General features: G+C 44.6%; 1 pseudogene; it reads right to left on the bottom strand.

Moving 5' to 3' along the window:
- The window catches only part of LOC136548397 (uncharacterized), a 124,150-nt pseudogene that overhangs the window by 403 nt on the left and 98,984 nt on the right, over positions 1-24,763 (bottom strand).

Raw genomic sequence — 24,763 nt, 5'->3', positions numbered from 1 at the left:
TGAAATTGTGCAGCACAGGGTAACTTACCGTTGGGTCTGAGGTCTCCCTCGAATGCTATTTCTCCTGCCTCCGGGGAGATCCCTTCCTTTGAACCATTGATGGCCGTGAAAGCAACCATTACCTCAGTTGGGTGTAGCAGGGTGAATGTAGGATGAACTCGTAAACAGACCAACCTTCACAGTGAAAACAGAATTCAGTGTTTCAAAATATATTCTTTGAAAGAATCAATTGAACTGTTTGAAGAAAAAAACTATTCATGCTTAATGTTCTGTTTCTGATGTCATCTTTGTTCTGTAATTCCTCAAGTCCGTAAAGAACAGTAAGGAGCACATGCATCTGAGCACAGGAAGAGGCAGAGACTGAGAGGAAGAAGGGCCCTCACCTTGAAAACCCACCAGAACCAACTCCTACACTTCTTGCCTGAATGCTAGAATCGATCTGAACAATCTTTGGGTTGTCCTTCAAAATAGATATCTGGCGCTGGAGAACCAGACCACCACCAATGTCTCCTTCCATACAAATAGATTCATCCTGTCCAGATTGTTCAAGATACCTCCTATAGTTTTTTTGAACTTAAAGTTACTTAGTGGACAAAACTGGAACTAGACAAGAAATATGCAATGTAACAGGCAACAAATAGCCGCACGAGCAATTAGTCTGAAATGACTATTTCAGTTACCTGTGCAGCCATCAGACTTGTATGGCTACAGTGTTCGGCTCGTTGAAAAGCAACCGGTGCTGATTTGTATGACTGGTTTTTTTAGAGAGAAAAATACTGTACCGTGGCTTATAAGCCAGCAAATAAGCTGGCTTATTAGGCCAGCTAAACATTTCATTATTATCTCAATCCTGCTGTCAAGCCACCGGGAATCTGCAAATATCAGTTACAAATTATACTCAAGCGATGCTAGATAATAATTAACACGTGATACTCAAAGCTAATGACAAATTAACATGATCTATTCAAAGAAGTACACCGCGCACCCGTCCGCGTCGTCCGTCTCAGGGCGACACGGATAGAGCATCCTCCCCGCACCGCCGCCCCCTCTCCCCGTCCCCAGCTCCCTCGCCACCACCAGAGTGCGCCGCCGGAAGCCCGTGTGGGCGCAAGGAAGGCGGCGGCGGGGCCTTCTTCCCAGTTCAGGGTGCAGCGCAGCGGTGGTTTCGGGGCATCGCCGAGGCAGCGGTTTCGGCCAGATCCGGCGGTCCCAAGGCCCTTCGTCGGGATTCAGCGGCGGCCTAGGGTGGGTCTGCATCTCCAGCGGTCGGATGCGGCACCCCTAGGGACAGATCCGCACGGTGCCGGCGTGCCTCACCCAGGGGTGGACGCCGAACGCTGGGGGCGCAGATGGATGGCCTGCGGCGGCGCTGGTCGGTGCCGGTGCATGCGCAAGTGGGCAGCGGCGACGATGTACTGGGTCCAGCATGCGAGGCCGGGTCTGAGCAGGCGAGGAAGGGCGGCGGCGGTGGCCGCGCGAGATTGCGGCGGCTGCAACGGGCCATGGTGATGCGTGCTGGCGACTGCACGCGGGGCGACTCGCGGGGCTGCAGTGACGGGGCGACGGCTGCTGCAGCGGATGGACCATGGCCATTGCCGCGCACAGGGTTGAGGCGCCATGGCGAGAAGCTTTGCCCCTGTTGGGCCGATGACGGCGACGCCTCCGGAAGCCGTCTCTTCCTGGAAGCGTCTATGGAACGGTCCTCTCCCCTTTATGTGGCGTCCTGGGCGAAAACCTTTTGGTTAGGCGACGCCGGCGCCGGTGGCGTTGCGTTCCTCCGAGGCGTCGTTTTAGACTCGTGCTCGGTCAGTCGGTGGCGGCCAACGTCGTGGTGAGTAAGGTGGAGGCCTAGTTGACGATTTAAGTTTTTGGTGTCCAGAGCGGAGGAAGGCAGTGAGGAGGACCTTGGCGCGGTGATTGGAGGGCCTTACATCTGTTCGGCAGTGGAGGACGGCGGTCTGGTGAGACTGTACTCCAGTTGCGGCCATAAAATTGGCGGGAAGGCCGGCGCGGGAGGCGCCAACAGAGTTGGCCAACGTGGGAGGCGGTGGCCAGCAGATTTATGTCGCCAAGGTGACTTGCGTGGTTTGACGGTGGGCGGTCCCGCTCAGCGGCGGCCATTCTGACGCAAGGAGGTTTTCGGACCGGTAGCTAGAGGATGTGTGTGGCACTTCTAACTTTGACGTGGCAACTAGGTCCTGAAAGCTACAGTATGCGCGTTTGGCCTCGATGGACGGGATCGCCTTGGTGAGCGCTAGAGTGTCACGTCCGATTTTAAGGATAAAATGGAATGCATAATCTTATGTGCGTCCAGAGATTAGTCACACATATAAGCCGATAAATTATAGATAGTATCATCACAAGTGTTTATTACATCACGAATAATAAGACATAGTCTTCACATAAATACAACGAAATTATAAAGATAACCTTCTCGCGGAAGCTCCATAGCACAGGGACATCAACTAGTCGATCACAAGTCTAGTAATCCTCAGGAAAGTCGTCATTACCATAGTCACCTGTTACCCATCCAGAATTTTTTATTCAAATAATGAAATTAAACAAGCGTAAGTACATGTCGTACTCAACAAGTGTAACATGAGGTTCATGAGGCTCAAAAGGCTACATAGGTTTAACAACATTTAGCTTTTAGTTGTCATAATTTTAGCATAAGAGTAGCAACAAGTTGTTTTAATCCCAAAGTAAAATATTGTCGGTGCGGGACCCACGGGATACCCCGCAAAGAAGGGAGAAGATCTAGTCTAACTAGGATTCTTCCCATGTAATCTTAGTAGTAGTATTATTCTATAATCCTACTAGGAACTCTTATTGTAAACCGACTAGGATTCTGACCTCCTGACTATATAAAGGAGGGCAGGGTTCCTAGAAACACAACGTAACACAACACTTTACAATCAATCCAACGCAAAGGCTAACGCCGACTAGACGTAGGGCTATTACTCGATCACGGTCGAGGGCCCAAACCAGGATAAATCGACTATCTCTTGCGTTTACCGTCGAGTTATGTATACACTGAAGCCCGAACAAACTGCCCCGGGTACCCCCATGGCAGGCTATCGGTGGTGAAACATCGACAGCTGGCGCGCCAGGTAGGGGCTTTCGGCGACTTTGCATCCGAGAGCTCGACGGAACTCGACAACATGATCTTCTCGACGGGATCAACCTTTGTCTTCGGTTCATGGATCTGCGAGGCAGGTGACAATGGCAAGCTCCAAAGCCGTCTTCTCGAAAATTCGGATCACCATGAAGACCATTCTATTTCGGCGACTACGACAGATCAACTTGCTGGAAGATTCGCGCAGCTCGCGATGTCCGATCCAACTCAGATTTCGCGACTTTGCGCATCCGACTCAAACTCAGGTTCCGCATCCGAAACGGAGTCTTACCTGAGTTCTTCTGAGAAACCGAGTTCTTTTCCGATGGGGCTTAAGAACGCGGCCTTGGCCTATCAAGAATACAACTCGGAGTATACTCAGAGTCTTTTCAAGAAGTCGGGTCCTTTTTCGTTCGGACTCCACAACATGGCAACGTCTTATCAAACATGGCCCGAAGGATTCCTCGATCTGGTGCTTAGAATGCCACTGAAAGGAGCCCAGGAAGGTCTCGTGTTAACTATAACATCTCAAGACTGCATCGTCCACTAGCCAGGTTCTGTTCCTGATGACAGCGGCACCTAATTAGTTGACAATACCACAACAACAATTCTACCCTACCAAGAAGGAGACTCAATCTGCGACCTTGAAGCCTTTACTAAAGTTATCAACTACTCCGACAGTGTAGAAACCGACGCCGATAGCGGAGCAATTCACGCACGAGAAGTATTCATGGTTTGCCGTCCTCGATCACCATTGGTCCTCCTAGAAGCGCCCGACGTCAGGTCATCGGATGAATCTGAGTCCAACATATCACCCTTTACCAAGGGGCACGATGGTGAGACCGAGAGTCAGAGGCAAGCCAGAGAGAAAGAACAAATTGAAACAAGGACGTCAACGCCGTGCTAGGCAGTGCAAGGAAGCTTGGATCAGATATGAGTCAGATCTAGCCGAGTACAATAGAAGAAAATTAGAGCGAGAGGTCGAAGAAGGACAAGCGGCGAATACACCCTACGATAAGATCCGAGAAGCACTAGAAGAACTCAGGGCGACTTCACATCCTAGTGAAAAACAAGAACAGCTCCGAGACTTTCTCCGATCAACAGTCCTAAGGATGCACAACGGAAGGACCTGCTCAAGACTACCTGCCAGGTCAACATCTCATGATCAGGAAGATCAAAATCAAAGGAAGTCTGCTTTTGAGAGACTTGGACCAAGTGAAAGTCACAACAGAGAAAGTAGAAGAAACCATAGTCAAAACGACCGAGTTGAACAACCAAGAAAGGTCAGAAGCAAAGCACCTACTTGGACAGCCACGCGAAACTACTCTCACCAAGACAACAGTTGGCAAGAAGGGGGTGCGGAATCAGAATACATAGAAGCCAGAACGCATGATAGATTCCCCTATTTTGCAAACAGACTTGCTTCAATATGACTGCCTCACAAGTTCAAGCCGTCCAACCACTTCAAGTATGATGGCAAGACCGAACCAAGGTAGTGGCTCAGGATTTACTCACAATCGATTGAATTGGCCGGAGGAGAGATGATATCATGACCTTGTTCTTTCCCATGGCCCTAGAAACCATGCCCCTTCAATGGTTTGACAAATTGAATCCAGGATCAATCAGAAATTGGGAGGACTTACAAAGAGCTTTCTATGAAAATTTCACGGGTATCATTACACAGCCAATCACCCACGCAGAGTTAAAAGGACTTAAGTAGAAAAGAGGTGAAAGTCTCAGAAATTACTATCGATGATTTGGCGAACTACGAGCTCAAGTACATGACATCACCAAACGAGAAGTAATCGAAGCTTTCTCTCATGGAATCATGGCTAGGTGGCAATTTCAAGATTTCTACAAAGAAAACCCAAGAAACAATGAAGAATTTAGACGAATAGTAGAAAAGATAATTACTGTAGAGGAAAAGACACGAGAAAGGTTCCCAGATAGAAACAACCAAGACAACCCGGACAAGCAAAATCATTGAAACAATAGACATCAGGAAAGAAAACATGGACCAGACAACACCGTAGCGGTGACTGACAAATCAAGGAAGTTTTCCAAGCCTAGAAGGTATGACGACATTGAAAACATGCGTTGCATCTTGCACCCTAAAGGAAATCACACAATCGGAGATTGCTACACCTTCAATGATCGATACACAAGAAAAGATAGTAAGGGGAGCGTCAAAGAAGACAATCAGAAAAAAGAAGAAGACAACCTCGAAGATAAGGGATTCCAAAAATCTAGGGAAACAGTAGCAGTGATCTTCACCGGGGTTCTAGATTCCAGAAGCAAACATCAAGAAAAGCTAGCGCTGTGAACCATCATGGCAGCAGAACTGGTTACTCCAAGATATCTCAACTGGTCATAGTATCCAATCTAGTTTTCAAGAGAAGACCAATGGACTAGCATAGGAAACGCAGGCCATTACCCACTAGTTCTAGATCCAACTATTGCCGGTATGACTGTCACAAAAGTACTAATCGATGGGGGAGCCGGACTCAACATCATTTTTCAGAAACTCTAAGGAAGATGGGACTACAACTCACCGGGATGATTACACCAACCAGCACACCTTTTTATGGCATAGTACCCTGCAAGGCAGCAATGCCACTTGGACAAATCACTCTACCGGTTACTTTTGGGACTCCCGTACAAAGTTCATCAAGTTTGAAGTTGCAGACTTCGATTCATCATATCACGCAATGCTCGAGCGCCCAGCACTAGCAAAATTCATGGCGATACCGCATTATCCGTACCTGTTGCTTAAGATGCCAGGGCCTAACAGTGTCCTTTCTCTTCGGAGTGATTTGAAGCGCGCTTTTGACTGCGATGTTCAGGCAATCCAAATTGCAGCAAAAGCACAAGCCACTAATGGAAGAAAAGAAATAGCCACCGTCGTAGCAGAAATGAGCCTAGAAGAGCTAGAGATACTGGCTAAAAAACTCAGCATCCTCGCACCACCAAAAGAAGCCAACATTAAGCAAATCGACATGGGCACCGGTGATCCCTCCAAAACAGCAACCATCAGCGCCCACCTCTCGGCAAAATAGGAACTCGCGTTCACCAACTTTCTTCGGGACAACAAAGATATCTTCGCTTGGAAGCCGGCTGACATGCCAGGTGTCCCAAGAGAGTTGGCTGAGCACATAATTGATATCAATGAAGGCTCCAAGCCTGTGAAGCAATGACTATGACGATTCTCACCCGACAAGAAGGCAACAATTAAAAAAGAAATCACAAAGCTAATGGCAGCCAGATTCATCAGAGAAATCCTCCATCTAGATTGGCTAGCAAACCTAGTTCTAGTACAGAAAAAGAATACGGACGAGTGGCACATGTGTGTCGATTACACAGATCTCAACAAACACTGCTCGAAAGATCTGTTCGGGCTACCACACATTGATCAGATAGTTGATTCAACAGCAGGATCTGCCCTATTATCCTTCCTTGATTGCTATTCAGGATATCACTCAATCGCATTAAATGAACAAGACCAGAGCAAGACATCTTTCATCACTCCATTCGGTGCCTACTGCTACAAAACCATGTCATTTGGACTCAAGAATGCTGGTGCCACTTACCAAAGAGCTATCCAAACGTGCCTTGGTGATCAGATCGGTGAAAATGTAGAGGCATACATGGATGACGTAGTAGTAAAGACAAAGAACCTGGATAAACTAATTGAAGACTTAAAGCAAACCTTCGAAAACCTGAAAAGATAGAGGTGGAAATTGAACCCAAACAAGTGTGTATTCAGAGTTCCTTCGGGACAACTACTCGGATTCTTGGTCAGTCATCGTGGAATCGAAGCCAACGCCAAGCAAATTCAAGCCATCTCAGAGATGGGCCCTCCTCAAAGTGTCAAAGATGTGTAGAAACTAACAGGCTGCATGGTGGCCCTCAATTGTTTCATATCAAGACTGGGCAAAAAAGGGTTACCTTTCTATAAACTGCTAAAGAAGATAGACAAGTTCGAGTAGACAGAAGAAGCCAATGAAGCTTTCAAGAAGCTCAAGGCATACCTCACCTCCTTGCCCGTTCTCACACCTCCAAAGAAATATGAAGACATGATGCTGTACATTGCGGCAACTTCTACTATGATCAGCACAGCGATTGTCATAGAAAGAGAAGAAGAAGGGCATGTATATAAAGTACAATGCCCCATATACTACATCAGCGAAGTACTATCAGAATAAAAAATCTGGTACCCGCATGTGCAAAAACTACTCTACGCCCTCCTGATCACTTCACGCAAGCTTCACCACTATTTTGAAAGCCACAAGATTACCGTGGTGATAGATTTCCCACTCGGAGACATCCTACACAACAGAGATGCAACAGGGCGCATATCTAAGTGGGCAGTTGAACTTGGTGCTCTCAATATCGATTTCACCCCACGGAAGGCAATTAAATCTCAAGCCCTGGCCGATTTTGTTGCCGAGTGGACAGAAATTCAACAACCTATGTCAAATACCATCCTTGATCATTGGAAGATGTACTTTGATGGATCACTCAAGCCAGGCAGAGCCGGTGCAGGCGTTCTCCTCATTTCTCTAGACGAAAAACAACTCAAGTATGTCCTTCAGATATTATGGCAAGCTACAAACAATGGAGTAGAATACGAAGCCCTCATCCATGGGCTACAAGTGGCAATTACCCTCGGAATCAAGCGTTTACTCATATATGATGATTCGACAGTAGTCATCAATCAAGTCAACAAAGATTGGGACTGCACCAAAGAAAACATGGGCGCTTACTGTGCTAAAATATGAAAGCTCGAAAAACATTTTCATGGATTAGAAATTCTACATGTCCTGCGCGATTCTAATATTGTGGCAGACGTCCTCGCCAAGCTTGGATCGGACAGGGCGAAGGTCCCACCCAGTGTATTCATAGAGGAGTTATCAGCTCCCTCTACCAAACAACCCGGTGAGATAACCCCTGAAATCTCAGCTAAAGGCACCCAGATTTTGGTAATCACCACTTCATGGACCTAGGTTTTTATTGATTACATCAAAGAGAATAAGTTGCCAGCGGATAAAGAGGAAGCTACCCGAGTTGTTCGCAGAAGCAAGAACTACATCCTAGTAGGGGACAAGCTCTATAGAAGAGCCACGTCATCAGGAGTACTCCTAAAATGTGTCTCATTTGAAAAGGGCAAAGAGATTCTAGACGAAATACACTCAGGTTGCTGTAGAAATCATGCCGCCTCAAGAACACTAGTCGGCAAGGCATTCCACACCGGGTTCTATTGGCCAATCGCTTTGAAAGACGTAGAAGAACTTGTCAGAAAATGCAAAGGTTGTCAAATGTTCGCAAGACAAGCTCATGTGCCAGCACACAATCTCATCTGCATCCCACCCGCTTGGCCCTTCTCCTGCTGGGGGCTGGATCAAGTAGGACCTCTCAAGAAAGCAAAAGGCGGTTTTGAGTACATCTTCGTAGCAATTGACAAGTTCACCAAGTGGATTGAATACAAACCACTTGCAAAATACAGCGCAGCCAAAGCAATCGAGTTCATCCAAGACATTATGTACCGCTTCGGCATGCCCAATCGAATCATCACATATTTGGGTTCTCCCTTCATAGCCATAGAATTCCAAAGTTGGGCACAGGCCTGCGGCTTCAGCATAGATTACGCATCAGTCGCACATCCAGAGGCCAACGGACAAGTAGAAAGGGCTAATGGACTCATACTAGCTGGATTAAAACCAAGATTGTATGAAGAACTAGTGGACTATGGATCAAAATGGATTTAAGAATTACCCAAGGTCGTATGGGGGCTACGAACTCAAATAAGCAGAGCCACCAGATACTCACCTTTCTTCCTAGTTTACGGATTAGAAGCCGTATTACCTGCCGACTTGATCTGGACGTCACCAAGTATAGAACAATATGACTAAGGAGAAGCAGAACACACCCAAAGATTAGAACTCGATAGTATAGAAGAAGTCAGAGTAAATGCTACCCTTCAATCAGCAAGATACCTCCAAGGATTAAGATGCCACTACAACAAGAATACCCAGCCTCGATCACTATAAGTCAGAGACCTAGTACTAAGAAGAATACAAAAAACTAACGGACGCCATAAACTACTCAGTCCATAGGAAGGTCCTTTTATCATCACAAAAGTCACTGGACCAGGCACATACAAGTTGATAACCAAAGACAGAAAAGAAGTCAACAATACATGGCACATCAGCCAACTAAGAAGATTCTACGTATGAAAACAACTCAAGGAAGAATATATATACAAGCCACAAGAGATCAATGTTCATGATCAATAAAGATGGTGTCCTCGACAACATATGTACTATTATGACTTATCAATGTTCATGATCAATAAAGATGGTTCTTTCTCGACAACATATGTCTTATTATGGCTTTCCCCGAGTTGTTTCCAATGAGCATACCGACCGAGAGCAAAAGAGCTGAAAAGATGCTTGAGCCCGCCGATGAGGGTAGCTAACAAGCTAACACCTGAACCAAAAAGCAAAATGGCTAAAAATACGCCTGAGCATATCGGCCGAGAGCAAAAGAGCTAAAAAGATGCTTGAGCCCGCCGATGAGGGTAGCTAATAAGCTAACACCCGAACCAAAAAGCAAAATGGCTGAAAATACACCTGAGCATATCGGCCGAGAGCAAAAGAGCTGAAAAGATGCTTGAGCCCGCTGATGAGGGTAGCTAATAAGCTAACACCCGAACCAAAAAGCAAAATGGCTGAAAATACGCCTAAGCATATCGGCCAAGAGCAAAAGGGCTGAAAAGATGCTTGAGCCCACCGATGAGGGTAGCTAATAAGCTAACACCCGAACCAAAAAGCAAAATGGCTAAAAATACACCTGAGCATACCGGCCGAGAGCAAAAGAGCTAAAAGATGCTTGAGCCCACCGATGAGGGTAGCTAATAAGCTAACACCTGAACCAAAAAGCAAAATAGTTGAAAATACGCCTGAGCATACCGGCCGAGAGCAAAAGAGCTGAAAAGATGCTTGAGCCCACCGATGAGGGTAGCTAATAAGCTAACGTCCGAACCAAAAAGCAAAATGGCTGAAAATACGCCTGAGCATACCGGCCAAGAGCAAAAGAGCTGAAAAGATGCTTGAGCCCGCCGATGAGGGTAGCTAATAAGCTAACACCCGAACCAAAAAGCAAAATGGCTGAAAATACACCTAAGCATACCGTCCAAGAGCAAAAGAGCTGAAAAGATGCTTGAGCCCGCCGATGAGGGTAGCAAATAAGCTAACACCCAAACCAAAAATCAAAACGACTGAAACTAAGCCTGAGCATAAATCAGAGCAATTTCAAGACAAGACCCTCTAGCTCCTTGTTCCAAATAGCAAGAGGCTCGGGGGCTACACTCAGAAGATCCCAAGAAGCGCTACACGGTTTCGCTTAGGAAAGCACTTAGACGACGCTTGTACCTACTCGGCAGGACCTGAAGGAACAAGACGAGGCTTCCAGAACTCAACCAGGAAGGGCTCGGGGGCTTGTCGATCCTAGAATGTTTTTGCAACCAGGGAAAGGACCAGATGCTGACCACATCCCGAGTTAAGCCAAAAAGAAGAAGTTGAAGATACTTGAGATCGCTAGTCCTAAGTCTTTTTAGTACTAACAAGAACACAAAGTTTGTCAAGACAATGATCTATACCGAGTTGTTTACAAGTCACAGATGAAAGCCAGACAAGCACTCGTCAAATTAAGAAAGTCTGTCAAGACAACGATCTACATATATCGAGTTATTTACATGGCACAAATGAAAGCCAGAAAAGCACTCGACAGATCAAGAAAGTTTGTCAAGACAATGATCTACCTAAACCGGGTTGTTTACAAGATGAAGAAATACAGGCAAAGAAGATATCAACAAAAAATAAAGAATCTTCATTCAAAAAGAAGTTTAGCGTTCTATTACAGAAGCTGGAGTACAAAGGTCAATTACATCAAGCATTGTCAATGTTAAGATTATCAACAATCCTCCTAGCTAAATCTTCGACCTCAGGCTCCACCTTCTCAACAGCATCCAGATATTCTTGACTCTCGGCTTCATCAGCAACCTTGGACAAAGGAAACTCCAGAGAAAGAACCTGGACCTGGGAAAGAACATTTCTGGTACACAGTTGGGCGCACCTCTTCACAAACTCCTAGAAACAGGTCAGCACTTGGGGAATAAACTGAGCCCAAGATTGACCATCATCCGCTGAAGTCTGGAGAAGACCGGCTATTGTCTGAAAGGATTTCCACAAAGCATTCCAGTTCTCAGTAGCCATCGCCAACTTGCCAGTCAAGACTTTGATAGATTTTTGGTCCTACACAAGATCCCTGTCAGCTCCACGCCTAATCAACTTAGCAAGCACGAGTTCTTCTTCAGCTCGAGTAATTACCTCCTCAGCCCTATTGTGGTTAGTACGAACAAGTGTCTTCATCTCCTCGATACCCTATGAGAGCTTCTGCTTTTCAACTCGGAGAGCTAGACCAGGCAATAAAAAACAAGTCAGCAGAAAGGCAAATTTGAGTACAAAAGGAAACAAAAAAGAACTCGCAATACTAGTGCACTCTTTCTTCATGGCCTCCACATTTTTCAAGGCCTCCTGGGTAGCTACATCCCTCTGCTTTTCTGCCTCAACCACCCAGGCATAGAGAGCCATCTCCTCCTTCTAATGCGTCTGACGCTCGGTCTCCAACTCGGCCCGATAGAGGTCAAGCTCTGCCTTTAGGGTACTCACCTCAGAAGATAACTTTTTCTTGATTTTAGATGAGAAAAAGAAGCCGGTATGATCATGGGAAAAAGACTGAGCAAAAAGATAGAGAAAAACAAGATATAAGGACAGAAGAAAGACGAACATTCAAAGAAAGAACTTCAGAAAAACTTACCTAGAGCTTTTCCCCAAAAGAAGTCACAAAGGTCGCCAAGTTTCCCCAGGCAGCGGTCAACTCTGACAACCGATGAGTAGCATCAAATTGATGCAACACATCATCATCCAAATGCGGAGCACCGGTACCAAGAGAGGTAGAAGGAGAAGTCGGCGCAGGCAAAGAAGGCAAAACCATGGCCATATCCTGGGAAGCCCTAGCTACCTCCTTAGATGGATACACCCCCATGGCCATGGTCACCCCCGGAGTTAGCAGATCCGAAGCAGCATGATCACCAGGGGGCCCCGTATCCCTCACAGCCACCTCACCGACCGTACTTTCTAAGTCCTTTGACTCAGTACGCGGGGGCGCACCAGAGGACTGACAAGAGGGTGGCTCAGGAGTAAGAGAAGGCGAGGGTCTACAAGATGATTAGAAAACTCAATGATAAGAATATGAGTCAGGAAAAAGAAAACAGAAGCAAAGAAGCATAACAAGGAATCAGTCACTCAGCTACCCTCTTCTTTAGAAAACCAATAGAGGACCTAAGAGGGGGAACTATAGCAGCAAAAACATCACCGCCACCCAGTGATAGGAGCGGCATGGCCGGTACTAGAGCCCCAGAAGAACTCGAACCTAATGACCGTTTACTACAAGAGAACAAGACCAAAGTCAAAACAAAAAGAGGGGTTCAAGAACAAGAAAACAAGAAAACAACTCACCGACGAGTAACAAGGGCAGCATCATCATCCTCTTCTTCCTCACTCTCGACCAAGGCCACCATAGCACTAGCTAAAAAAGGACAAAAGTACTCGGCCAAAGATAAAAACAAACAACAAAAGGATAGAGCGTATTAATATGCTCACCTAAGAGCATGCTAGCTACAACTGGAGTACCTAGACGAGTACTCGACTGATGAGACTTCTTGGCAGCAGATAGAGCAGAAGAAGAACTATCTGCTCGCCCCCTCTTTCCGATAGTATGAGGAGCTCGAAGAACTTGACGAGGAACATACTCTACATATACATCAAGGTTTATGGAAGAAATGCCAGGAAATATTGTGGTGGTTTGAAACTTACTGGTCAAGGATGCCCCAGCAAGACTATCCCCAGCCTCCACATTTGCAGAGCAATCATCAAGGGGAATCGGATCAGCGAAATTACGCCCCAATTCTTATAAAAGAGTAAAATAACAAGACAAGGAAGACTATGCAAAAAGTGGAGACAGCAAAAGAAATACAAAAAGTACCCACATAAGAAAAAACAACTCACAATAGGAGGCGGGTTGTTAGCACTATACTCAAGGACAGCAAGCGAGACGACGCTTACTCCTTTTAGCATCTTCTAAAGATGCTCGAGCACCTCCTCATCAGTCAACTCAAGGGCAAGGACCATATGAGAAGGGTCCTCTGCCCTAGAGTACTCAAACCCAAAATTCTCCTGCTCCTTCAGAGGCTGAACACGGCGGTGAAGAAAACTAGAGACGATACCAAAGCCGGTCAAGCCCTGCTACTTCAAAGTACATATCCTCTCAAGAAACGGTTTGATCGCTTGGCTCTCATCCGTCGTCAGGGGGTTCTTTTCCTATCGGTCATTAACCAAGGGACCAGATCCAGAATGAACAGAAAGATGAGGAATCAAATTGGTGGCATAAAACTAGTCGGCACGCCAATCCCTCATAGAATCAACCAGGTCATAGTCAAAGAATTTGCTCTTAAGACCCTGTCGAAACTAAATCCTGTAGCCACCAAGAACATTGGTGTCATCATGGCGGGGTTGTGGTTTTAGACAAAAGAAGTAACAAAAGAGAGAAAGAGAAGGAGGAATTCCAAGGAAAGTTTCACAAAGATGAACGAAAACAAAAAGATGAAGGACAGCATTGGGAGCAAGATGGTTCAGGCTAATCCCAAAATAGTTGAGAAATCGGTGAAGAAAAGCAGAAGTAGGAAGGCAGAGTCCAGCACAGATAAAGGAGACAAAAAGAATAATCTCACCAGGACCAGGAGTAGGGACCCGATGCTCGCCTAGAGCTCTCCAATCAGCAATGTCCTTGCTCTGAATTAGACCATCGCTAACAAGCTCACGAAGCTAATCTTCAGTCGTTGTCGGAGCCGGCCAAATCTTCTGAGCATCCCTCATGGCCATAAACTCTTGATTCTCAATCACAGAAAGTGATGCCTCCTCATCTACAATGGCTGCTTGGGACCTGCTCGCTGATTTCTTCCTACCCATATACTAGCAGGAGCAATAAAGAACTAGGAGGCAATAATGATTTGGATGGTGGCACTCAGATGACGACAACAATGGTGGTGGTGGAAGTTTGAAGACTAGGGTTTCAAGGGAAAATCAGGGCAGTAAAGAAAAAGAAGAGGAAAGGCCCTTAAATAGATTTTACACCAGTAAAAACGTGGCCCACCAGGCCCATTTTAACACGGCATGAGGATGCAACAGTCCATTTACTGACATAGCTAAAATGACAGACGACACAAATCCACACAACAGTATAGTTCAATGGGCAGATTTCAGACTTATCCATCTAGCACCACGGCGGAGTTATCATATTGCTACAAAAAGAACTCATCAACCATGAAGCAAAGAAGGGTTACCTCACAAGGAATGCAACAACCCGGTCCTTATAGAAAGAACTCGAGAATCTCATAAACAACTGGGACATCAGGAGAATAAAGAATAACAACTCAGAAGACAAGATTCTTTCCATTATAAATGGTTTCAAAAAATAGAAGATTACACATCTTACAAGACCCAATGAACTTGGCACTATGATAAGCAAGGTTGCAAAGAGGAACCTGGACACAGCTAGGCTCTAGAATGACTCCGTATTCCAAATTGCTACTCGATAGAACAAATCGCACTTGGCTACACTATTTTCTTCAAAGGATGGACGCAGTGCATCCAAGGCAGAAATCAGTAGCATGGTGGGACAACATGGAGTAGAGAAGGCCGGTAGACATCTGTCTACCCAAGTCCGATGTGATGCTGAATATGGTGTTGATCTACATCGGACAGTCTTAGGGCAGGCGACGAGGATCAACCCAGAACTGCCAGATGAAGGAATGTATCCCACATCACAAGACTCCCTCCAAGTACCGCCACGTACTTCCAAGTACAATGCTATTGCGGGATTAGTCTACCTCTAATCCCTATCACAAGACTCCCTCCAGCTACAGAAAGATACATAAGAACTGCAAAATATGCCCAGAGGCTGCTCTACTTCACAAACTACCATATTCAAGACTACGGAAATTTCAGACCACGCAACAAAATGCTCGATGAATCAAAACAACACACAAGGAGGATATTTATAGGCCAAAGAAGCGGTGCACATGGACTGGGAGCACCAATGGCATAAACCTAACAAAGGACACAAGTGAAAAGACATAATTCAATGAAAGAGGACTCAGGCGTGAAGGAGCAGTACTCAAGAACGAGCATATTCAGAAGAATATACCAGCACTGTGCAACTCATAAACAAACAGCATTTACTATCAACCACCACCATACAACTACACCTGACAACAGCAGACTACTAGAGAACATGCCAAGAACATGTATCCAAGTTCTTTTTGGATAAAAGAACCTAGCAAGAGGCTCGGGGGCTACACTCAGTGAGTGCACTTTTTCCTTCAAAAAAGCGCATATCACTCAGAAGACTTCCTCAAGACAGTAGTTTTTCAAACAACATAAGATTCAAGACCCTCCAACTTTTTGTTCCAAATAGTAAGAGGCTCGGGGGCTACACTCAGTGAGTGCCCTTTTTCCTTCAAAAAAAGCGCACATCACTCAGAAGACTTCTTCAAGACAGACCACTTCAAGGCCACACGACAAAAAGAACCCGGACATAGCTATATCCGAGCTCTTTTTGACAAAGAACCCAGGTATATGCTCTGGAGCCCTTTGATGAAGAATCAGAGCGATTTCAAGAGAAGAACCTCCAGCTCCTTGTGCCAAACAGCAAGAGGCTCGGGGGCTATACCCAAATGGGAGTACTTTTTTCTTCAAAAAGGTACACACCATGCGAAGATCTCACGAAGGGCTACATGGTTTTGCTCAAGAAAGCACTCGGACGATGCTTGTTCCTGCTCGACAAGACCTGAAGGAACAAGACAAGGCTTCCAGAGCTCAACCATGAAGTGCTTGGGGGCTTGTCGGTGCGGGACCCACGGGATACCCTGCAAGGAAGGGAGAAGATCTAGTCTAACTAGGATTCTTCCAATGTAATCTTAGTAGTAGTATTATTCTGTAATCTTACTAGGAACTCTCATTGTAAACTAACTAGGATTCTGTCCTCCTGACTATATAAAGGAGGGCAGGGTTCCTAGAAACACAATGTAACACAACACTTTACAATCAATCCAACGCAAAGGCTAACGCCGACTGGACGTAGGGCTATTACTCGATCATGGTCGAGGGCCCGAACTAGGATAAATTGACTGTCTCTTGTGTTTACCATCGAGTTCTGCATATGCTAAAGCCCGAACAAACTGCCCCGGGTACCCCCGTGGCAGGCTATCGGTGGTGAAACATCGACAAATACATGATCAATGTAAACATGAATAATGAATAGCATAAACGGATAATTCTTAGTGATCATCTATTCCGTAAGGGTCCAAGGCCGCTCGTACCCATAAGCATGGCTGATATACCAGTTTTATACTCTGCAGCGGTTGTACACTTTTACTGTGAGTCATGATACCCATATGCTTGGGTTAATTACTCCCAAAACACTTCCAAGGTGAGTAGACAGGGTTCACTATGAAGCCTTTTAAAGGTTCGTCTAACAAGTTAGGGCCATTAGATTTGCTTGGTAAATAGATGTAGAGCCCCCCTTTCGATGGCACAATGACGCACAACCTATACATAAGGGGACAGAGGCCACACTATACCTGATATGTCAAGCCATTCTTACACCAATAAAGGTAACCACTAACAAACTAGAAAAACTCCTCATACTGAGCTGAAACCAAAGCCATGTAACCCTCATAGCTGTACTATAAGTCTTGGATGATCTCTTATTGATAAGTCCTTTGGAAGATGAATCTGAAGCATTTAGAAAGTAGCTAAATACTCTAGCCCCCTATTTCTAAGTTGCTAAAAAGTTAAGCTTTAATGTTTATTGCATATTTCATTAGTCAAGTTACAAGATCATGGTTTAGTTGAGCACTAGCAAAGCTACCCAATGCATATCCCATAGGAGGCAAGGTATAAGTTCAATTCTAGGGAATCCCTATCAAGGTGACACATGCAATATGAATTAAATGTATTAAAGTTGATAGGAAATAAGGATGATCTCATACTATACTTGCCTTAAACAAAGTGTTCCTATTGATCTTGCTCGTCAAAGTAGTACTTCTGATCACCCATGAATTGCTCACTGTCTATATTCGATAATCACAGCAACACACAAGCATCCAGAAGCAATCATGCATAGCAAACAATGACTATAGATTAGAACAGTACACCAACAACATAAAATCAAGATGAAAAGTTTGTAAAACGAATGTACATCTCGCTATGAACACACAGACGCGAAGATCACAAAAAACAGAGCTAAAACAAAGAAGTTATGAATTAAACAAGATTTCCTTTAATAAAATAATAGATTAAATCTAACCTTGAATTTTAAAAGTTAAAAACATACTTAATAGTAGTATGAACATGTAGATTACACAATTACGAATCTAACGCAACTTGAATGGATCAAATCGGAGTTAAAACGAAGATTTTATGGCCTAAATAAGACTAGTGGCAAAACTGTAAATAGATGAAAGCGTATTTTAGATCTAACCGAAGAAACTACGCTTTCTGAAAAAGAAAACGTATTCTAGAAATACGCTTTGGACCGTGGGTTTGAACTTAGAAAATTGCAGGGGCCCTTTTGCAAAATGGCCGTCCGAATACGGGAGGGGGAGAGGATGCTAGCGGCAAGCTGGCGGTAAGCTGGCAATGACGCCATGGCTGGAGATGGGCGGCGCACGTAAAACCCGGTCTACGGCTATGATTGGATGAATCGAGGGCATGGGTAGAAAGAGGAGAACAAGGCGAATCCAACCAGGCCACTTACATCGGTCGATGGCGAAGGGAAACGAAGCATCTCGACAAGCGGACGGTGATGGCGACGCTAGGGTTCGCTGTGGCATAGCTACTCGGTGAGGCGGCTATGGCTCGGAAGCAAGATAGGGAGGCGGCGCGTGGTGCAGGCCACTATTTATGAGGGCGGGTGGCTTGGGTGGCACAACAAGGGCGATGCATGGCAGCTGTGGAGTCGGAGGCAACAATAGACTCTGGTTTGGTAACACCGAGGGGAAGAAGACGCTGTCACGTGGGATCAGCTAGTCAGCGTCACGTGGGGGAAGAGAGGAGAACGGCGCGGTGATGGGCTACGGAGAGAATGGGCCACCTATGGGGAAAAAGAAACAGGCCGTGCGGAAGGGAAACCGGGCTGCGCGGGAAAGCCTGGAGCGGGCCGTGGCGGGAGAGAAGGCTGATCTGGGCCAGAGCCAAGTGAGGGAGAAGAGAGAAAATTAAATTCCTTTTCTAATTTTCTCAACATAATTTCAAATCCAAATTTAAATCCTTTTGCAGATTTTGATCATACCAAAGCATCACAAATAAAATATGCAACAACATGTATGCACATACATGTATGTAAACCTTTTATTTGATTTTATTTTTAACAAAGTTATCATTTTTTCTAAATTTAAATGCTCACAAAATCCATAATTAAATTATTTTCTCGTATTTTAAAATCTTGCAAATTTTAGGGTGTTACAATTCTACCACCCTTAAAATGAATCTTGTCCTTACTTGCTCCTTTGCGTCTCTTAAAACATCTGGTCCGAATACTTGAGTTTCTCCCATTTGATTCCAAAACAATGGGGTTCTATGCTTTCGTCCATACAAAGCCTTGAAAAGGTGCCATATTGAGACTGTTTTGATAACTGTCGTTATATGAGAACTCTGCATAAGGCAAACTCTGCATAAAGCAAACTCTTGTCCCAACTTGTATCGTACTGCAATGCACAAGCTCTCAACATGTCCTCTAAAATCTAATTAGTCCTCTCAGTTTGTCCATCTGTCTGAGTGAAAATGTACTTTAGACTCTTGTGATTAGTATATATATCACTCTTATGTCCGATAAGATAGTGCCTCCATATTTTCATAGCATGAACCACTGCTGCTAACTCCAAATAATGAGTAGGATAGTTTAGCTCATGCTTTCTCAATTGTCGGGATGCATAGGCCACTACTCTTCCTTCTTGCATAAGAACACATCCGAGACCTTGATGAGATGCATCACAATAGATAGAAAAGTTCTTGCTCAAATATAGCAAAACCAATACTGGGGCTATAGTCAACCTCTTCTTCAATTCCTCAAAGTTAGCCTAGCACTTCTCAGACCACACAAACTTAGCATTCTTCTCCAATAGAGTTGTCATAGGCTTGGCAAGTTTAGAAAAGCCTTCTATGAACCTTCTGTAGTATCCAGCCAATCTCAAGAAACTACGAATCTCTCCCACATCGATCGATGGCTTCTAGTTCAACACATCTATCACCTTGCTTCGCTTAGCATATAACTTGTGTTCCCTGAGCTTCTACAAGACCAACCTTAGATGTTCAGCATGCTCTTCTTCTATTTTGGAGAATACCAATATATCATCGATAAATACCACCATAAACTTATCCAAAAACTCCATGAACACCTTATTCATCAACTACATAAAGTATGCAGGTGCATTGGTCAATCCAAATGACATAACGGTGTACTCATGCAAACCATACCTCGTAGTAAAAGCTGTCTTGGGTATGTCAGTTGCATGAATCTTCAGCTGATGATAACCAGAACGAAGATCAATCTTAGAGAAAACACAAGCACCTCTCAACTGATCAAACAAGTCATCAATTCTAGGTAGCGGGTACTTGTTCTTGATAGTAACCTCATTTAGTGATCGATAATCAACACACATCCTCTAGGTACTATCCTTCTTGTCAACAAAGATAACTGGTGCTTCCCAAGGTGACGAACTAGGATGAATGAAACCTTTCTCCTGCAACTTCTTTATTTGTTTCTTAAGTTCCTCTAATTCATTAACCCCCATTCTATATGGACGCTTAGCTATAGGTGTAGTTCTAGGTAATAACTCAATAATAAACTCAATGTCACGGTCAGGTGACATACCTAGCAAGTCATTAGGGAACACATTTGGAAACTCATCCACAACTAGGTCCTCCTTGTTGGCGCTATCATCAAGCTGGTTCACTATGGCTATCGGCTGCTTCTGTACTACAACATCGGCACTAATTCTGTCCCTAGTCGGTGTGGTCACAACAACTATCTTCTCCTTGCACTGAATCACTGCTTGTTGTTTCATCATCCAATCCATACCCAGAATCACATCAATGTCAGATATTCTCAACACAACAGGGCTCACTTTGAACTCTACCCCCTTAAGGATAGACTAGTTGGAAGACAATGATAAGAAGCTTGCATACTACCTCCTGGTGAGTTTACTAATATGTAATCTTTGATGGCACATAAGGGTATGCTATGCGTTCTAACAAATGCTTGTGATATGAAAGAATGCGAAGCTCCAGAATAAAAAAGAACAGTGGTAGGAGTGGAATTGACATCAAACGTACTGAGCATGACTTCTAGTTCTGTAAGCGCCATCTTTGTAGACACATGATTCACCTTTCCTGTGTTGGGTGCTGGCTTTTGATAACTATTCTACCTCTGTGGGGTCTACTGGTTTGGCCTCTCAAGGCAGTTATAAGACATATGACCCTCCTTACCACAACGGAAACACTTGTTGGGAGTGCTAGGGGCACTGGTCTTCATTGGGGTGTTGTTGGGTGCACCCTGTCATGGTGTCTGTTGGCCACTCTGCTGCTGAGGGCATTGATTGCCATTCTGCTGCTGGTATGGTGGATGCTGCTAGTTTGGGTTGCGATTCCACTAATTAGGTGGCCCCGGTGCCTTTGCTAGAAGCTTTGCTATAGATTGGTGTGCAGATGAGTATTACTCCCAGAGGCCTATCCCTAAAGCATCCTCTTCTTAGCCTCCATCTCTTTGCACTTATTGTCAATCACAATAGCGTGGTTCACCAACATCTAGAAATTGGGGTATGTATTGGATATAAGCTGGAGTTGCAGACCATCATACAACCCCTTGAGAAAGCGGCATTGCTTATCAGCATCATCAGCCACCTCATTCGGAGCATAATATGACAACTGAGCGAATTTGTCACGATACTCAGCCATAGACATGGACCCCTGTTTCAAAGCTCTAAATTCTTCCTGCTTTAGCTCTATCAATGCTTCAGGTATGTGGTAGGATCTGAAATTCTCTCTAAATTCTAGCCAGGTGATAGGAGGAGCATTATTGGGACGTCCATACTCGAATGCCTCCCACCAGTGCTAGGCTTCTCCCTGGAGTTGTCCTGATGCGTACAACACCTTCTTCTAGTCGTCACACTACGCTATGTTGAGTTGCTTCACCACTGCACAAAGCCAATCATCTGCTTTTAGTGGATCAGTGGCATGTGAAAACACCAGGGGGCGGCCCTTCTAGAATTCACCATGCTTATCACGTGGTGCTCCATCAATTGGTTGATTCTGCACCAGTGATTGCATAAGCTATGTCTACACTACCAAAAGTTGCTCAATAGTTGGTGGCGGTGGTGGTGGTGGATGTGGGGGAACACCTCCATGACCTCGGCCTCTTCTTCTTTCAGACATCTGACACAAATATTCAAAATTTAGAGATTTCCAAATTATAGACACTTAAAGAGATATATAATACATTCTAAAATTTTTTTAGACAAGTTTCAACATTAGTAGCTCGGTAAAACAGTCATATCTCGAGTTCTAGATATCCAAAAGAGGTGTTCTTTACATGGTTGGAAAGCTTAAGAAATGATCTACAACTTGTATTCAGACTACATGCCCAGATTCTATTGTTAGGTTAATTAAAAATAGGACACAACCGAAACTATTCTAGATTCCAGGCTGCGCAGAAACTTCAACTTGAAACAGCTATATCTCTCAAACAAAATCAGATTTAGGGGTGATTCCAGCGGCATTAGAAAAATACTTAAGTATAGTTATTCCCATAAAAAGGTTATAATTTTTGGTCAAGTAGATTTAGATGGGTATTGTGATAAGGGTAGACTACTCTGAAAAACAGATCGAAGAGAACAAGATGTACCAACTCCAACTATTTATTTATTGACTCAAACTTTAATATTCTTAACTATGGAACTTGCGGACATGCCCACAAAGTTCTAGCACTCATTACAAAAATCCAACTCACACATAAACATAATAATAAATCAACAAGACACACCAAAGTTCACACCACACTACTAGACTCGACTTGACTCAACTTGACCCGTGCTACTAACGTCTTATTACATAGACAGGAACTCCAACACCTATGGGCGATGTTTATGGGGAAGCTTCTCATAAATCTTTGGCAGGCTGAGGCACTCCCTTTGGTCATCTATCATTTGTTGGTACCTCTTAAGTGTCTCCTGCTGTGCCTTTAACTGATCTTTCAGTCACCGAATCTTCCCTACTAACTCACAGCCAAAGTGTACCATCACTTGAGTAGTTGGATCCATGCCCTGAGGGTCTATCATTGCCCACTCCAATTCAGGGTGTTGATGAGGGAGGAATCAATATTGGTCCTCCTTCATATCCTCAAAACGGTGGCCATGAAGACCCATGCAGGCTTCAGCGGCTGCATCTTCTATGCCATCTTCCATGGTGGCATGATGAGCATGATGCGAATAGCTCACGTCCAGCTGGTATGCTTCCTTCTCTTCATCCCTAATGGAGATGCACACCTTAGTCTTCCAATAAGTGTCCTCCAGAGGGTGCGTATGTTCTTCACAGACATACTCCACAGCTACGTCCCAATCAGCGTAGTAGGTCTGAAGAATCCCCATAAGTCGGTGGTGTGAAATGGAGGATTCACACCCCGGCTTGTACCAGATCTTTGTAGTCCATCCTATGGTAGGGGTAGGCTGATCTTCTTGAACGGTGTCCTCCTCCTCCTCCTCATTAGACAATACAATGACCTCCACTTCCTCAGGTTCTTCTTCTTTGGGCTCTTCCTAGAGTGGTTCAGGCGTAGGTGCTGGTGCAAGTGCTAGCGAGTCAACTTCCTGCTCCTAGGGTTCCTCCTCCTCACGTGGATCCATAGGCTCATACAAGCCACGAGGCGAGTAGTAGCCTCCGGTGCTGATGCGAGCGGTCTTATTGGCACGAGGCATCTACATAATTAGATTTAGTTAGAGTAGGAACAATAATTTTCATAACAGGTGAGGCAAAAGAAGCATAAAATTTAGCAAATAACAAGTGTGAGATGCGAAGCATGAAAGGAGTGAAGCAAAAGAGGCTAGAACGACCATTGCTAACTAGCCTTGCGTCCTATAGTCAACATGGCTCTGATAACAATCTATCACACCCAACTTTAAGGATAAAATGGGATGCATAATCTTATGTGCACCTAGAGATGTGCATTCTTTATGTCGTTCCACCTCATGTGCATTCTTTATGTCATTCCAGGCGGTGACAACCAGTTCTACCTTCCAAAAAGTTGCCTCCAAAGGGTGCTGGTACTCTGCACAGTGATAGTTGATGGAGGCGTGCAGGTCAGTGTAGTAGTCATCTAGCATCTGAGTAAGGAGGGTGTGGTAGTAGGTTGTCTCTGGGGCTTGCTTGAAGTAATACTTGCACGCCCAGCCCATCTCCTCATCCACCATAGGGACAGCTGGGGGTGGCACAGGCATAGGTGAAGTAGCTGATGACTCCATCAGGGTAGCTGCAACAACATAGACTAGTGCAACAGCTGGAGTAGGAGTAGGTGCTGGTGCAGGAGTCGGGGTAGCCATCCACTCCTCATCATTAGAGATGACCACAATCTCCTTCTCCACCTATGGAGCATGGGGGGTGAACATGGCATGGTAGCCTATAGTGCTAAGGCGGGCGGTCTTTGGATTACAAGACATCTATATATTTAGAGTAAGATAGAATTAGAATTAACCATTTTATATAATAGATTAAGGTATGAAAAGCATAAATGTTTTAATAAAATAACAAGGATAAGACAGTAAGCATGAAATCAGTGGAGCAAAGATGCTAAAATGACCATCTCTAACTAGGCTTGCGTCCTACAGTCAACATGGCTCTGATACCAATTTGTCACACCCAATTTTAAGGATAAAATTGAATGCACTAAACCCATGTGTGCCTAGGGATCAGTCACACACATAAGTTGACAAATTACAAAAATATCATCATGGTGTATCTTACATCATGATTAATACCATAACATAGTCTTACACAACACAGCGGAAGATAAAAAGACAACTCTCTTGTGGAAGCTCCAACATAGGGATGGTCAACTGGTTGACCACAAGCCTAAAAGTCCTCTGAAAACTCCTCACACTCATTGACATCTGTTACCCATCCAGGATTTTTATCCAAATATTGAAAATAAACAAGCGTAAGTACTTCCCATACTTAACAAGATACCATGGGGTTATGAAAGCTCAAAAATGATGACTCTGGTTTACTGCAGTTAGCACTTTTAGTAAGTCATGATTTTATCATCAACTATTATCAAGTTATGCTTGAGCCCCAATTAAACCCACATGATCAGATATCAGAATCAATTGTATCATATTATCATCATAGAACATCATAAATGAACAGCAATAAATAACCAGTTATTCTGTGAGTTTTCTGAGCTGCTTGTGACCGTGAGCAC

Source organism: Miscanthus floridulus, chromosome 4 (assembly GCF_019320115.1).
Source record: "Miscanthus floridulus cultivar M001 chromosome 4, ASM1932011v1, whole genome shotgun sequence".
Lineage (NCBI taxonomy): Eukaryota > Viridiplantae > Streptophyta > Magnoliopsida > Poales > Poaceae > Miscanthus > Miscanthus floridulus.
This window is presented reverse-complemented; position numbering and strand designations above follow the sequence as displayed.